General features: G+C 51.6%; 1 protein-coding gene across 2 annotated transcripts in view; it reads right to left on the reverse strand.

Moving 5' to 3' along the window:
* RUSC1 (RUN and SH3 domain containing 1) overlaps positions 1-5761 on the reverse strand; it is a 214668-nt gene extending 208907 nt beyond the window's left edge. For both annotated transcript variants that reach the window (XM_073637263.1, XM_073637262.1), the window contains exon 1: positions 5561-5761. The gene's annotated coding sequence lies outside the window, so the exon portion shown is untranslated. The remainder of the gene's footprint in view (positions 1-5560) is intronic.
* Between the last annotated feature and the right edge of the window lie 239 nt (positions 5762-6000).

Consider the following 6000-nt stretch of genomic DNA (forward strand, 5'->3'; position numbering starts at 1 on the left):
CCAGTATCTACATCCTCCACAATATCCAGCCTCTCCACCAGTATCCACATCATCCACAATATCCGACCCCTCCACCAGTATCCACATCATCCACAATATCCAGCCCCCCCCACCAGTATCCACATCCTCCACAATATCCAGCCCCTCCACCAGTATCCACATCCTCCACAATATCCAGCCCCCCCACCAGTATCCACATCCTCCACAATATCCAGCCCCTCCACCAGTATCCACATCCTCCACAATATCCATCCCCTCCACCAGTATCCACATCCTGCACAATATCCAGCCCCTCCACCAGTATTCACAGCCTCCACAATATCCAGCCCCCCCACCAGTATCCACATCCTCTACAATATCCAGCCCCTTTACCAGTATCTACATCCTCCACAATATCCAGCCCCTCCACCAGTATTCACATCCTCCACAATATCCAGCCCCTCCACCAGTATCCACATCCTCCACAATATCCAGCCCCTCCACCAGTATCCACATCATCCACAATATCCAGCCCCTCCACCAGTATCCACATCATCCACAATATCCAGCCCCTCCACCAGTATCCACATCCTATACAATATCCAGCTCCTCCACCAGTATCCACATCCTCCACAATATCCAGCCTCTCCACCAGTATCCACATCCTCCACAATATCCAGCCCCTCCACCAGTATCCACATCATCCACAATATCCAGCCTCTCCACCAGTATCCACATCCTCCACAATATCCAGCCTCTCCACCAGTATCCACATCCTCCACAATATCCAGCCCCTCCACCAGTATCCACATCCTCCACAATATCCAGCCCCTCCACCAGTATCCACATCCTCCACAATATCCAGCCTCTCCACTAGTATCCACATCCTTCACAATTTCCAGCCCCTCCACCAGTATCCACATCATCCACAATATACAGCCTCTCCACCAGTATCCACATCTTCTACAATATCCAGCCCCTCCACCAGTATCCACATCATCCACAATATCCAGCCCCTCCACCAGTATCCACATCCTCCAAAATATCCAGCCTCTCCACCAGTATCCACATCCTCCACAATATCCAGCCCCTCCACCAGTATTCACAGCCTCCACAATATCCAGCCCCCCCACCAGTATCCACATCTTCCACAATATCCAGCCCCCCCACCAGTTTCCACATCCTCCACAATATCCAGCCCCTCCACCAGTATCCACATCATCCAGCCCCCACACCAGTATCCACATCATCCAACCCCCCACCAGTATCCACATCATCCACAATATCCAGCCCCTCCACCAGTATCCACATCATTCACAATGTCCAACCCCCCCACCAGTTTCCACATTCTCCACAATATCCAGCCCCTCCACCAGCATCCACATCATCCAGCCCCCCCACCAGTATCCACATCATCCAGCCCCCCCACCAGTATCCACATCATCCACAATATCCAGCCCCTCCACCAGTATCCACAATATCCAGCCCCCCCACCAGTTTCCACATCCTCCACAATATCCAGCCCCTCCACCAGTATCCACATCATCCAGCCCCCCCACCAGTATCCACATCATCCAGCCCCCCCACCAGTATCCACATCATCCACAATATCCAGCCCCCCCACCAGTATCCACATCCTCCACAATATCCAACCCCTCCACCAGTATCCACATCCTCCACAATATCCAGCCCCTCCACCAGTATCCACATCATCCACAATATCCAGCCTCTCCACCAGTATCCACATCATCCACAATATCCAGCCCCTCCACCAGTATCCACATCATCCACAATATCCAGCCCCTCCACCAGTACCCACATCATCCACAATATCCAGCCCCTCCACCAGTACCCACATCATCCACAATATCCAGCCCCTCTACCAGTATCCACATCAACCACAATATCCAGCCCCTCCACCAGTATCCACATCCTCCACAATATCCCGCCCCTCCACCAGTATCCACATCATCCACAATATCCAGCCTCTCCACCAGTATCCACATCCTCTACAATATCCAGCCCCTCCACCAGTATCCACATCATCCACAATATCCAGCCCCTCCACCAGTATCTACATCCTCCACAATATCCAGCCCCTCCATCAGTATCCACATCCTCCACAATATCCAGCCCCTCCACAAGTATCCACATCATCCACAATATCCAGCTGCTCCACAAGTATCCACATCATCCACAATATCCAGCCCCTCCACCAGTATCCACATCCTCCACAATATCCAGCTCCTCCACCAGTATCCACATCATCCACAATATCCAGCCCCTCCACCTGTTTCCACATCCTCCACAATATCCAGCCCCTCCACCAGTATTCCCATCATCCACAATATCCAGCCCCTCCACCAGTATCCACAACCTCCACAATATCTAGCCCCCCCACCAGTATCCATATCATCCACAATATCCTGCCCCTCCACCAGTATCCACATCCTCCACAATATCCAGCCTCTCCACCAGTATCCACATCATCCACAATATCCAGCCCCTCCACCAGTATCCACATCATCCACAATATCCAGCCTCTCCACCAGTATCCACATCCTCCACAATATCCAGCCCCTCCACCAGTTTTCACAGCCTCCACAATATCCAGCCCCCCCACCAGTATCCACATCATCCAGCCCCTCCACCAGTATCCACATCATCCATCCCCCCCACCAGTATCCACATCATCCACAATATCCTGCCTCTCCACCAGTGTCCACATCATCCACAATATCCAGCCCCTCCACCAGTATCCACATCCTCCACAATATCCAGCCCCCCTACCAGTATTCACATCATCCACAATATGCAGCCCCTCCACCAGTATCCACATCATCCACAATATCCAGCCCCTCCACCAGTATCCACATCATCCACAATATCCAGCCCGTCCACCAGTATCCACATCATCCACAATATCCAGCTCCTCCACCAGTATCCACATCATCCACAATATCCAGCTCCTCCACCAGTATCCGCATCATCCACAATATCCAGCCTCTCCACCGGTATCCACATCATCCACAATATCCAGCCTCTCCACCAGTATCCACATCATCCACAATATCCAGCCCCTCCACCAGTATCCACATCATCCACAATATCCAGCCCCTCCACCAGTATCCACATCATCCACAATATCCAGCCCCTCCACCAGTATCCACATCCTCCACAATATCCAGCCACTCCACCAGTATCCACATCCTCCACAATATCCAGCTCCTCCACCAGTATCCACATCCTCCACAATATCCAGCTCCTCCACCAGTATCCACATAATCTACAATATCCTGCCTCTCCACCAGTATCCACATCCTCCACAATATCCAGCCCCTCCACCAGTATCCACATCCTCCACAATATCCAGCCCCTTCACCAGTATCCACATCCTCCACAATATCCAGCCCCCCCACCAGTATCCACATCCTCCACAATATCCAGCCCCTTCACCAGTATCCACATCCTCCACAATATCCAGCCCCTCCACCAGTATCCACATCATCCACAATATCCAGCCCCTCCACCAGTATCCACATCCTCCACAATATCCAGCCCCCCCACCAGTATCCACATCCTCCACAATATCCAGCCCCCCCACTAGTATCCACATCATCAACAATATCCAGCCCCGTCCACCAGTATTCGCATCATCCACAATATCCAGCCCCTCCACCAGTATCCACATCCTCTACAATATCCAGCCCCTCCACCAGTATCCTCATCATCCATAATATCCAGCCCTTCCACTAGTATCCACATCATCCACAATATCCAGCCCCTCCACCAGTATCAACATCATCCACAATATCCAGCCCCTCCACCAGTATCCACATCCTCCACAATATCCAGCTCCTCCACCAGTATCCACATCCTCCACAATATCCAGCCCCTCCACCAGTATCCACATCATCCACAATATCCGGCCTCTCCACCAGTATCCACATCATCCACAATATCCAGCCCCTCCACCAGTATCCACATCCTCCACAATATCCAGCCCCTCCATCAGTATCCACATCCTCCACAATATCCAGCCCCTCCATCAGTATCCACATCATCCACAATATCCAGCCCCTCCACCAGTATCTACATCCTCCACAATATCCAGCCCCTCCACCAGTATCCACATCCTCCACAATATCCAGCCCCTCCATCAGTATCCACATCATCCACAATATCCAGCCCCTCCACCAGTATCCACATCCTCCACAATATCCAGCCCCTCCACCAGTATCCACATCATCTATAATATCCAGCCCCTCCACCAGTATGCACATTATCCTCAATATCCAGCCCCTCCACCAGTATCCACATCCTTCACAATATCCAGCCTCTCCACCAGTATCCACATCATCCACAATATCCAGCCCCTCCACCAGTATCCACATCCTCCACAATATCCAGCCCCTCCACCAGTATCCACATCCTCCACAATATCCAGCCCCTCCACTAGTATCCACATCCTCCACAATATCCAGCCCCTCCACCAGTATCCACATCATCCACAATATCCAGCCCCTCCACCAGTATCCACATCATCTATAATATCCAGCCCCTCCACCAGTATCCACATTATCCTCAATATCCAGCCCCTCCACCAGTATCCACATCATCCACAATATCCAGCCCCTCCACCAGTATCCACATCATCCACAATATCCAGCCCCTCCACCAGTATCCACATCATCCACAATATCCAGCCCCTCCACCAGTATCCACATCCTCCACAATATCCAGCCCCTCCATCAGTATCCACATCATCCACAATATCCAGCCCCTCCACCAGTATCCACATCCTCCACAATATGCAGCCCCTCCACCAGTATCCACATCCTCCACAATATCCAGCCCCTCCACCAGTATCCACATCCTCCACAATATCCAGCCTCTCCACCAGTATTCACAGCCTCCACAATATCCAGCCCCTCCACCAGTATCCACATCCTCCACAATATCCAGCCCCTCCACCAGTATCCACATCCTCCACAATATCCAGCCCCTCCACCAGTATTCACAGCCTCCACAATATCCAGCCCCTCCACCAGTATCCACATCCTCCACAATATCCAGCCCCTCCACCAGTATCCACATCCTCCACAATATCCAGCCCCTCCACCAGTATTCACAGCCTCCACAATATCCAGCCCCTCCACCAGTATCCACATCCTCCACAATATCCTGCCCCTCCACCAGTATCCACATCATCCACAATATCCAGCCCCTCCACCAGTATCCACATCCTCCACAATATCCAGCTCCTCCACCAGTATCCACATCCTCCACAATATCCAGCCCCTCCACCAGTATTCACATCCTCCACAATATCCAGCCCCTCCACCAGTATCCACATCATCCACAATATCCAGCCCCTCCACCAGTATCCACATCCTCCACAATATCCTGCCCCTCCACCAGTATCCACATCATCCACAATATCCAGCCCCTCCACCAGTATCCACATCCTCCACAATATCCAGCTCCTCCACCAGTATCCACATCCTCCACAATATCCAGCCCCTCCACCAGTATCCACATCATCTACAATATCCAGCCCCTCCATCCACATCTCAGGTACCTGATGTCCTGGAGGAAGGTTGCGGATTTTCTGCATCCAGGACTTGCAGGACCAGGGGAGGGCTATCAGCATCTATGGAGGAGGGGATTGCACTCCTCTGCATCCACACTCAGGGCGGCACCAGGACTGAGGAGGGGGCTCTGCTGACATAAGGAGACATACAGAACAGCAGCTGCTGGCAATATGTCAGAGGGCTTTAGGACCATGAGACGGATCTTCTGAGAGGGATGAGTCTGCTGTAGGGGGAGCCACTCAATAAGCGACCATGTCAGGATCCAGAGGGGGTGTTGTTAAAGGGAACATGCTCCCAATTTCACTGTTCAACAAATTTTCATGAATTCTTTGTAAATGCATTCAAATTAGGTTATTTACATGTCTATGACTGCAATGGAGCAGATTATTACCATATTGCTAAATCATTAGCTTTATTTTTTTTTAAA

The sequence above is a fragment of the Phyllobates terribilis genome, unplaced genomic scaffold (genome assembly GCF_046119375.1).
Source record: "Phyllobates terribilis strain yellow unplaced genomic scaffold, ASM4611937v1 Scaffold_6__1_contigs__length_29720123, whole genome shotgun sequence".
In the NCBI taxonomy this organism is placed as follows: Eukaryota; Metazoa; Chordata; class Amphibia; order Anura; family Dendrobatidae; genus Phyllobates; species Phyllobates terribilis.